This window comes from Leptidea sinapis, chromosome 1, assembly GCF_905404315.1.
Source record: "Leptidea sinapis chromosome 1, ilLepSina1.1, whole genome shotgun sequence".
NCBI classification, from domain to species: Eukaryota; Metazoa; Arthropoda; class Insecta; order Lepidoptera; family Pieridae; genus Leptidea; species Leptidea sinapis.
In genome coordinates this window covers 2369518-2382365 of record NC_066265.1, presented here as the reverse complement: position 1 = coordinate 2382365, position 12848 = coordinate 2369518, and positions in this window count along the sequence as shown.

Sequence of the window (12848 nt, the reverse complement as noted above, 5' to 3'; positions counted from 1 at the left end):
GAGCAGGTTATCAACTGTAAATTAGATCCTGTAGATGAAGCCACAACCTGAGAGTTGAACAAAGCAAACAAGATTTTATAACGAGGCGGTACTCGAACGGTTAGCTCAGTTGGTTAGAGCACCGGCACGGAACGCCGGAGGTCGTGGGTTCGCATCCCGCATCGTTCATAAAATTTTGTTTTTCAAATTTTATTTGTGTAATAGATAATTAGTTCGGTTACCAACCGATTCACTTATTTATTTAAGAGGGAAGATAGTATAGTACTAAAGAGACAAGACCAATCTGAATCTAACCTATATTATACTCGCATCTTGAGCCAAGTTTTCTTGTGCTCTTTGCTCCTGTAAAAGAAATTGTCTTAATTTCGTTTAAAATAAGGGTAGACTTTTTAAATTTCTAATGTGCGGCGGGATGTTATTCCAACATTTGGATGCCGAGTAACGAAAGCTCCCTCTAAATGACGCCGATCGATGCTTCTCAATAACCATCTGAACAGAATACTGCCGTGACCCACAGGAACTAAGACTAGCCGTTCTTGATAGTTTGTCATAAAGGTATTTTGGAATTTAAATTTGGCTTGCACTCCGTAGCGCACTGCTACGATTTGCTACGCCATTTTATGGTACGAGACTTTAATGGCTGTGTTTTGATATGGATATTGAACTAAGTATATTATATAACACTGCATTGACAGATTAAATTTGAAAAAAAAATTTATGAACGATGTGGAATTCGACCTCACGCGTTCTGTGCGAGCGCTCTTTCCACTGACCCAACCGTTCGAGTGACGTTAAGCCACAGCCTGAGAGTTGAACAAGACATACAAGATTTATCAACGGTAAGCTATGATATAAGTGACTTTCTCAATTATACCACAGATTGGGAATGGAGCGACCTCCCTTAGGTTACTAAATAATAAGTTTTATTGTACATTGAAATTGTATTTTTTATGAAAATAAAGAAGCCCACTGAGTTTGTTGCGCCCGTTCATCTCAGGGCTGAGGCATACTTTTTCGAATATGTGGTAGTTTTTGCCTTCCAATAAGTGATATCATATCCTATTTCGAATACAAATATTTCAATTTGATATTATTTGTAAAACGATGAAGCCTTAAATATTAATTTAAAAGAGTGGCAATGAGTATTTGGCCACTTCTTCTCATTAAAGCTCAACCTTTTCCGAAGTGGTGGTAAATGTAAAAATAAAAGAAATCTTTTGACAGTCATAGGTGTCATTTCCTTGGCCAATATGAATAAAGTGATTTTGATTTGATTTCATAATTTTTTGTCAAAAGTTGACACTTTGGTATGTACATGTAGTAAAGCAAGAATCACAACACGGTTTTCCGAGGATACTACACTCTCGCGTATTGCTAAATCACATCCTTTGAAGTGTTGGTACACGAGAGACTTCAAACGATTTGCAAATTCTCAATATAAATAGCATTAGTCGCTCACACAAGAGCTATTTCTAAGCTATTTGCTGAACGACAGGTGCTATAAGTCTAGTCTTGTTAGCAACCGTTTTGACAATAAGGGACGAGACGAGTAGCACGTTCAGCTGATGGTAATTGATACGCCCGCCCATTATAATTTATTAAAAATTTACAAGTATTGATACATATTAAATTACATCTGCATATTCAAATTTAAATTCAAAATAGGTTCTGACATCACTTATTGAAAGTCAAAAACTCAACCACCACCCATTCAAAAATGAATGCCTCAGACCTGAGAAGAACGTGCGCAACAAACTCAGCGGGCTCTTTATTTTCATCGAAAAAATATGTTTACAGAGTAATATTGTACAATAAATTAACTAATAATTTATTGTTTCTTACAATTAAGTAAAGCTTAAAATATATTATTAATTGGATTACAGTAAAATGCATTAGTTTGCCTCTCCCAGAATGAAAGTCGGTGCTATTATATTATAAGGGATTCAGAATGGTTTCAACGGAAAAGATAATGCAGTGTCGGTCTTGTAAAACCCAAAAATTCACTAGCTTCGGCGCCCTTCAGATCAAAACACAATTATGCTTACTGTGCTACATTACTGCTTCACGGCAGAAATATTCGCCGTTGTGGTACTGTAATGTATCGGCATCCTGTGCCAAGGAGCCTCCCACAGGTAATGCGAAAATATTTTATGGATCTGTCTGTCAAGCAATAGGTTGCAGTGTTCGATCCCTGACTAGAGCATTCCAATCCCTGCTAAAAGCATAATTATCTTCGTCTGGGTGTCTGATATTATTCTAGCATTTTTAGCTGATACTAGCTGCCCGGAAAGAGTTCGTTCTGTCAACAGTTCATAGTAGAGACGTCGCTTAATTGTGTGTCTTCTACCGCATTTATCACGGGAAGTGTTCCGAAGAGCTGTTTCATCTGATTCCTACTACCAAATTACACGTTCGCACGACACGCCACAAGTTAGAATATTCACCATCTGGATGTGTGGCGGTCCTCCACAGTGCGGGTTTCAAGGAGCTTTCTTCCACGTACTACAAAGCTGTGGAATGAACTTCCTTGTGTTTTCGGGGCGATACGACATGGGTACCTTTAAAAAAAGTGCGTAACCCTTCCGTAAAAATGGTTGCAAGAGAATGTGGGCGGCGGTGATAACCCCAGGTGACTCATATGCTCGTTTGTCCTCTTTTTCCATAAAAAAAATAATAAAAATGAAAACAAAAATTCAACAATAAAATAACCATAACAACTAGTTACGATTATGGTTATTTTCGGAACCTACTTTTAATTGAAGATTATGGGGTGGCAATCCTGGAAAATCCAATGAGGTTAAAAACTCTGTTGGATAGTTGACGACATCATCTTATGTGTTCTATCAACTGGTTCGTATGAATTAACTTCATCGTAACTTTAATTTTTTTTGAAGTCCTTTAGTATTCTAAATACTAAGGAGCTAATGCCGAAAGTGGCTGACTTTTTATGACTTGTCAATAAATATCGGTTACAGGCAGATTCGCTTCCTTTTTTATCTCACTGTATCTCCCTTAGAGATGTTCTTTCTCTTGCTCGCTTTGTCTATATGTTGTTATAATGAAGTCTATGTTTTTTTTTAAAATAAGGGACGAGACGAGCAGGACGTTCAGCTGATGGTAAGTGAGACGCCCTACCTATTACAATGCAGTGCCGCACAGGATTCTTGAAAAACCCAAAAATTCTGAACGGCACTACAATTAAGCTCGTCATCTTGAGACGTAAGATGTTAAGTCTCATTTGCCCAGTAATTTCACTAGCTACGGCGCCCTTCAGACCGAAAGACAGTAATGTTTACACATTACTGCTTCACGCCAGAAATAGGCGCCGTTGTGGTACCCCTACTCATATAGCCGGCTTCCTGTGCAAAGGAGCCTCCCACTGGTATGTGTCAAACTATTCAAATTATAAATTTTAAGTTTTACCAAAATATAAAAACAACCAGGTTATAATATTCCAAGAAGAATATGCTGTTGTATTATTTTATTGTTACATCAAATCTGTTTCAAACCATTTATGATTTTAGACAGCGAAAACTTGAATAACAGCTATTAATTCTATCATGAATATTCAACAACAAGTCTACAACATTTTGAGGCGTTCTTTAACAATAATTATATTTAGTTCTTGAATATGTATTTAATAATATAGAACCACGGACGAGTAAAAAAAGAAGGACTCCGCGTCGTAATATTAGCAAGCTAAGCACCGTTATGCTAGTGTGCGTGCGGTTACGGGGGATACTAGTTACACAATTCTCCCTTAAATAATCATATATTGCCACACATACTTAGATAGTATAGTTTTTACACTTTTTCACAACGCACGACGGCATTTTTAAAATATTTTATCGAGACGTAAACCGATCTGTCACAGACGATGACAATTCTCATAATGGCCGCCTATCGGCCTGTAGTAGTATAAGTGTGTGCGTTGGGCTATGTATTTACACGTTAATCGGCTTGTTTAGGTGCTACACTGTTATGTAAGATGACACAGAGTCCTTATTTTTTTACTAGTCCGTGTATAGAACTTGATGTTTGACGCTTGCTGGACTCGAAATTATAACGTTGAGATTTTTAGTGATATCTGTGGAAAAGTATCGGACCAGGAGAGTAACTTGAGTTCTCGTATTGTCATGGTATATGTAGCATTTAGGATATTCAGGAACTGCAAACTACAGAAATTTAGTATCATCAGATCCGATCCTTTGATGGACGCTGTTGCGGCGCTTGGCCTCGGGTCAGCCATTGCATTTTCTGCTTACGGTTATCGTAAAGAATCCACTTTTCATCGCATGTCACAATCCCATCCAATATTCCTTAATTTCTGTATCGATTAAACAAGGCAACAGAAGTTTCAACATGCGATTCTTTCTGCAGATAAGTCAAATCATGAGGCACCCATTTTTCATATTTTTTTTATTTGACTGATCTGACGCAAATGAGTCATTAATATTGGTAAAGTAACGTTGAACCATGGCACTAATCCCAGGGTAGTTTGGCTCAGATCGGCTTCCACCATCTCTTTCAATTGATTTTTATTTACCTTTGGGCTTCTCTTCCACTAGTTCATTGTTCAAATCAATTTTTCCATCACGAAAGCATTTAAACCAAAATCGCACGGTGTGTTCATTAGCAGTCCCCTCTCCAAACGTAACAATGATATTGCGAGCTGTTTCTGCCGCGTTAGTTCCGCGTCGAAACTCGTATTCAAAACCGCTTAGTTTTAGCCTAATTGAATAAGGTTTATTTGACTTTAAATACATAGGTTTTTAGACTATATAGTAGCGAACATTTTGTGTATTTTTCCTTAATAATATGAAGTTTTTTTTATTTTTTTTTGTCGTTATAAAAATAAAATTAAAATTGAAAATAAGGAAAAATGAAAATTAATGCTTTGGAGATGTGGTGCTGGAAGAGAAAGCTGAGAGGTTCATGGACCGAGTTTCGCATTAATGTCTCTATTCTCCAAGAATTGGCATAACTATGGGCGGTCCAATGAATGAGTGTACCAGACTGTCGGCCAGCAGGGAAAAGTGAGCAGTTCTCGTGGGGCGAATCACATCCGCCCCAAATGATTTCACTTCGTGATGACCACGACCGCTCTGTCAAATGTGTAACGAAGAAGAAGAAAAAACAATTTATTTAAGTTAGCCTTAAACCTTAAAAGAGCTAACACTAATTATATACCGCAATAAGATTTTTCCATATCAATATAAAACGCAAAATACATAAAGATTCCCAGTTCTTTTTTTATTAAACATGGTCTGTCAAACAGGATGGAGTGACGCCCAACAAATAAATATCAGGAATAAATCGTAAGCGCTTTGAGCAATGTCCCTTCCACGTCAATAAATTGCCACAAATCTTTCCATATATTGTTGCCAGTTTCCACACTGTTACTTTAAAAAGTGAAATATTTCTTAAGGAGCATTGAGCTCTTTCTTATATTAATTAATTATTCTAATAATCCCGAAGTGTCAACTTTTTTATGTTAAATAATTATGTACGATAGCGCAATAAATGAAAATTATATTTCGCACTAAGAATTTATACGAAAATATTCTAAGCGTTTATGATAAAAGATTAAAGTTTAAATACAATCCAAAAATAATAAACTAATTGCTTGACAACGCAATTTACAAGTTACTTTTAATCTTTAACGGCAGTCCCCAAAGACTGCCCTGTAGGTTTTTTTAAGGAAGAGGAGGACAAACGAGCGTCACTAGATTTTAAATGATCACCGCCGGCCACATTCTCTTGCAACATGAGAGGAATCACAAGAGCATTGCTGACCTTTATAACAGTGTACGCGTTTTATTAGAGGTACCTATGTCGTATCTCCTGGAAACACCGCACAAGGAAGCTCATTCATCTCACACAGCTTGGTTGTACGTGGAAGAAAGTTCCTTGAAAACCACACCAGCCTAGCGAAATTATCTAAGAAAAAAAGCGATTCACTCGGTTGTATGAAACGGACGACTTGTAAAAAACGGAGATAGCAGAAATCCACTACGTTTTAAACAACTTCGTGGCCAATCGCAATACTGTAATTTCTACTATTTCAAACTTATGCCAAATGACTGCATGTTTCATACTAAATTAAGTATAATTTTTTAGTAAGGCAGTCTCGTCTCTTATTACGTAGTCCTTACATCCTCTTTGATTGCGCTGTGGTGGAACGCCTCACATCCAGATGATAGGGATGAGATCGTAATTTGAGGCGTGTCTAAATTTATTATTATAAAACTTATTTATGTTCATATTTACAAGAAAATATAAGTAGATATTACATGAATGTCAATATTCATTACAGGTTTGCTTAAGTCGAATTTGTGGAATTGAATTTCGTTGCTAATCCAAATCTCTAAAGCTGCGCAAATCTTCATTCAGAGTTCATGCATGCCATTACAATGTATTTTCGACGCAAAAAGAAAGACTTGGATTCTATATCTGATATAGTATTGCCGATATGATATTATTAGATAATACATTTTTTTTGAACTACATTAAAAAATATTAACATTCTTTCAATGTTTATCTTTAATCATAATAATATATATACCAGTGGGAGGCTCCTTTGCACAGGATGCCGGCTAGATTATAGGTACCACAACGGCGCCTGTTTCGGCCGTGAAGCAGTAATGTGTAAGCATAGCTGTGTTTCGGTCTGAAGGGCGTTGTTGCTAGTGAATTTACTGGGCAAATGAGACTTACATCTTAACAAGGTGACGAGCGCAGTTGTAGTGCCGCTCAGAATTTTTGGGGTTTTTTAATAATCGCGAGCGGCACTGCATTGTAATGGGCAGGGAGTATCAATTAGCATCAACTGAATATCCTGCTCGTCTCGTCCCTTATCTTCATAAAAAAAACAGTATGTGTGTACTCTCGAGCGACTCTTTTATAGCTTGTTGAAGTATTATATTTCCATGTTATAACTATTTTTTTTTGCAATCGTCCGCGAAGTATTTCGCCTTTTACAATGCACGGAGTTATTTAATTAATTTAACTTTATTGTTTGTGAATAAATTAAATTGATACAATTACAGAATATTACAAGGAGCTTACCACAATAACTCGGTCAAAACTGCATTGAAATAAGATCAGTTTTTTTTGACATTAGTGCGGAAAATAAAACAGATAAAAATTCTTAAAACTATTTTTTCTACCTACATGTTGACTCATTACGGTATCTCTGCAACCATAAGGCTTAGAGACTTGAAATTTGGTAGGCATATTCCGTACAAAATTCCACGAGCAATTTTTTCATTATAAACAGAACAAAATCAGTTTCGGTCTCAAAGTTGTCATACAATTTGAGTATATCATGAAAGTATTGAATATTTATTTAAACGTAAAAACACCAGAAAATACTACCGCAACGATGTATCGTAGAAGCATTGTTATATTTGAGAAGAAAGTTATTAAATTTAAACGTTTTATTAAAAAATGGCTCTGTCGTAAATCCTTTTACTCCACAGTTGAATATCTAAGTGATCGGACAGCCTGGGACTATATTATGATTATTTTATAGCAACAGCAATGACACTACAATATTGTATATTAAAAAGAGCGCAAAAAAAGAATGCTGTTTCCGTTACGGTAGTATCTAGTATATTAGAAATGACACCAAAAAGAATTCTAAAGGAATCAATTTTGAGAAAATAAATGCCTTTTATGTCTTTTACGCCTTTAATTTACTTATTACTTACTTATCTTTATGCAAAACTAGCTGACCTAGCAAACGTTGTATTGCCGATATTAAAATCGCGATACAAAAGTAACTGTTGATCGTAGATGGGTGAAAATTTGAAGTTGTATGTATTTTTTAATGTTGACTCATAATCCAACAAATTTAAAAAAAATAAAAATAAAAATCGTGTGGACCACCCTTAACATTTAGGGGTATGAAAAATAGATGTTGGCCTATTCTCAGACCTACTCAATATGCTCACAAAATTTCATGAGAATCGGTCAAGCCATTTCGGAGGAGTACGGGAACGAACATTGTGACACGAGAATTTTATATATAAGATGTAAAATTCAGCTTCACTTATTTTCTACCACAGTTAAAATTTATTGGATAGATTTTAATTATAGTATATAATGTATTTACGTACTAGAATATCAATTAAACCGTGAATCCCAAAAATGCTACCTCAACATTGTTATATTTTAGCAGAAATTTTGTAACAAATTAATTAAGATCATTATTGAAGATGTAGAATGAATCTTCACCTATTTTCTAACAAAATTAAATCAAAATTTTGTTGGTAAGTAGAGTGAGCTAAATTGTAGACACTAATGTAATTGGATTTGGAGGAAGTGTGTTACAGTTCCGTGTTTACTAATTAATATATTGAATCTCGCGCGAACTTAGTACTAATCAGCATCTTGTAATAAGGTACAGGAAAACCAGTTAAATTAATTAAATACACAAATATCTAACATCTTAGGTAATTTATACGTCTAGATGGAGCATCTTGCTGTTAGATAACCGATAAAAACAGGCCAGGTTTATTACTTTAGTGTGCGTGACAAGCTCCGTCTTACACTCGCGATTTGTTTGTTAACTGTTAACCTCAATTTTTTTTGACATTTTCACAGTTGTCTCAGTATATCTAGACATATAAGTAATTGATTTGTGTCTCGCGTATAGCAAATACCGGAGAAGAAAAAGATAGACATAAGAACTATAGAAAATATGTATGCTATATTAATTTTAATCCATAGACTTCAAAAATACTAGCGTATAGACGAATATAGCGTACGAGAGTGAAATTCTAAACCTCTTGGTCTTCTCTCGCCGCGCTTGCAAGGGCGCGCGCGGTGGAGGAATGCTGATTACATTACAACATTAATTATTGTGAATTGTAAGGGGTAACGCTGCCCAAATTGTATTGACTTTTATTATAATAATTATAATTAGTAGACATAGTAACAAACAGATTTTCTATTTGAAGTGCGTTTAAATTACCAACCCCTTCTACATTTATTAATAACTTGAATTGAAACCAGTGCGCGATAATGTTCAAGTTTATATCTATCAACACTGCAACATTGTACTTAACTGTCAAGTAATGTTGCAAGTTGAATTAAGTAGCGATAATATCCAGAATGAAGCCAATAACATGGCTGGCTTTTCGCCAAGTTTTGTTACTTTGTTGTGGATCCTTTGTTTAATATCTTCTCTGTATTAATACACCAGTCCTCATTTGCAATGAAACAGAATAACTATTGAGTACTTAAGCGAAAGTTGTTCATAACTATTACACTTACTTCCCTTTTTTTGTATGGAAAAGGAGGTAAAACGCACCTACGGATCACCTGATGTTAAGTGATCAACACCGCCCACATTCTCTTCCACCACAGGAATCGCAGGAGCGTTTCCGGCCTTTAGAACAGAGTACGCGCTTTTATTAAAAGTACCCATGTCGTATCGTCCCGGAAACACCGCACAAGGAAGCTCATTCTATAGCTTTGTAGTACGTGGAAGAAAGTAAGCACGTTGCAGCTTACTGGTGTCTTGTAATTCTGCTGTCATTATTCTTTATTAAGACGTGTAACAAGATTCTGATTGTTTTAAATATTTTTTCACTTTTAAATTTTTTTTAGTTGGATGGAAAGCTTCTGGAAAATTAAATCGGTTAGCGATCATGAAATAGCATTTAGTTTTTTCAAATTTATTTCGTAATTTTGAGTGAGAATAAAAATTTCAAATTGAATGTCTAATTTTGTATGCATAATGGAAATGACTTAAGGATTGAATTAAATTAAATGATGTGATCTTAAGCTTAGAAAAATAATTAATAAATAAAAATAGATGAGAAAAATAGATCACTAAATAAAAATAGGTTTGCGTTAACAAAACGAGTGAGAGTTAGACGCAGTCTGTACATTTTTTTTATAATTTAATTAAAAACGTATATTTTCAGATTTCGCACTTTATCAAAAACATTTTTCATAGTAGAACTATGAAATTTACTAGAACTACCTCCGCCACGACATGACGATCGGTCCTGCACCTCATCCATCCTATTCCAGCAATCTTGACCAGATCGTCGGTTCATCTTGTGGGGGGCCCTCACTACGTCATTCGGTACATGGTCGCCATTCGATGACCTTACTGTCCCAACGGCCATCCGAAACTCCGAGCATTGGCTCTGTCCGATAGACAAATCTCATGCGAATATTTTGGAGCCTTTGTTACGCTCTATGACTACCTTCACACAATCTGTGTTATGACGGTGTACATCGCGAGTCACTAACTTGGAGATCTGTGGAGAGCTGCCTATACTGAGTAGCGTCGTCCGAGGACATTTGGCGTCTGACATCCATCAATTTGAGAGCAGAGTCTGAGATTATTCCGGTTCTTTTTGAACGGCTGGTTGGTTAAAGAACTTGAAAGAACCCTGCCGTTTGAAGAGTTGCCACGAACCTGTTATTAAATCAGTCCAAGTCACGTAGTCGCCGAGGCATTCGAAGTGGTTTTACAATTCAAGTTTAAAGTTTTTGGGGTTTTGGATCTGGATGGGTGCAAGTTGAAGCGTGGACTTCACCAGTCAAGACCGACCGCTTTTGGATATACTCGTATAAGGTGATCACTCTTGTTTTCACTGAGTTGATTACGGAGACATCATTGAATATATTAATATGTCTTTTGGTCGACATAATAAAGTCAATATTACTTTTGGTGACACCATCGGGGCTGATCCAAGTCCATTTGCGTTGTTTTGGCTTATAGGGTTCATCATATAGAGTTCTTCCATCGCCATGAAATCAGCCAGCATCTGGCCAACGGAAATCGGTTCGTAACTAATAGTCCCACTCCTAACCCATCGGTGCTACTTACGTACTTCGTTGGTGGTAGCGTTGCCGAACCCGGGGATTCAATACTGTTGTTTTCCGAGCCCTGAAGCTCTGTCACGTAACATTATAACTATGTTACTGTGAGTAGAGCTACAGAGTAAAACTTTGGACTGCCTTAATAAATTAAAGCGTTGACTTGAGAGAATCTTCTGCGTTTTTGCAAAACTTTACTTTGGAAGCTTTTAAGCTGGCTAAACTTTGAATCTTCCATTAAAAACGTTACATTAATATATCGTGTACCCAATTTGTAAACTTAATTACGGAAACTTGTGTAACCCAATCTATTTATGAATACTTAAATATTGCACCATAAATAACTCAATTTTACGCCATTTAATATCGCAATTCACCACTGGAACTTAAAATTTAAAAACTTTTCGAGTTATTTCCAACGCAAATTGCAGTTGTACTCATTGTAAATTTTATCAGGTGATAATTTCCTCTTTCATGTTATATATTTTTATGATTTCGCTGTAGACATTAAGACGTCGTACGGTATATACTAACCGGTTAAATTATCTCCGGATTTAACGTCGATGACGTCATCGTCGCTTTGTTACGGTGTGCAAAACAAGCATCACTAGGATATTATTATTAATAAAATATATTCTAATTTTTTTTCTGTATTATTGATAAATATAAAGGTGTTGCGATGCTGATTATTATTATAATGATTTATTTATTAAAGAAATCAACAGCGTACACAACAATTATTTTTACAATCTTAATCTAGGTATTACACACATCAAAAAAACACTGACACGGTTCACGTCGGCTCCGCGATAAAAAACGTTTTAAAATTGTAATATAGTCAGTACAGTTAAAGAAACTAGTTTTGTGAAGTTCTACGAAGTGTGTGACTCTGAATATACCATTTTCTAAGTTAAACGTAAGTGATTACAAGTATAAACGTTGTTTGGAAATTCAAATCAAAAGGTTTATTTATGTGAAAAGATAATAATTGACATTTTATATGAGGGTGATTCTAAAAATTACAGTGATATTGCTCAAAACAATTAACGTCAATGAATAGCTGTCACCTGTCACTCAAGACCAATCACCGTCATATCATACAAATATTCACAAGCATTCGCATCAATAGCTACTCACAGTATAACAAAGAATACGCTTCAAGGATTCTAAGTTCGTGTCACCATAAAAATTTTTTTGTTTTTTTTTTTTCTCTTTTTTTCTTTGTATTTGTATATTTTTTTTTTACTTAATTTTGTATAATGCCGCTAATGAAAACCAAATTTGAATGTTGTAACAGACAACTAACCTCTATAGAATTCGTAATTTGTCACATCTGCAAGAAGAAATACCACCACGCTTGTATTAACACTACAAAAGTACTCTTCACTGACCGGAGTGAACAGTATAAGGCTACATGGTCCTGCCCAGCATGCGCCCGCCCCAAAAAAGATAATACCAATACACCGGTTAGGGGATCTCCGCTACCACGTGAAACCACCTCAGAAAGCATATTAACCAACGCATCCTCCGCCGTAGGTCCTGAAGCCTTACGTAGGATTATTCGTGAAGAGTTAAACTCGGTGCTGGATTCATTCAAAATAAATATTTTGGAACGCCTAAAGTCTGAAACTAAGCAAGTTATTGATCAAGTGTCCTGCATCACAGCTTCCTTGAATTTTCTCGAGCAGAAGTACGAAGCTACTGTCACAGATCTGTCTGAAAAAACCAAGTTAATAAACCAGCTTCAAACTGATAACGTAAACCTGACAACAGTAGTAAGGGCTTTGGAAACCAGATTAGTGTCTATGGAAACACAATCCCGTGCAGCAAACATAGAAATTCACTGCATCCCTGAATTCAAAACTGAAAGTCTACCAACCACAATTAATCAACTTGCTACCGCAATAAATTTTAATCTATCCAATACGGACTTAGTTGCATATTCAAGGATTGCTAAGACTAACAAGGAATCCTCTCGACCACGAACCGTCCTCGTGAAGTTTTCT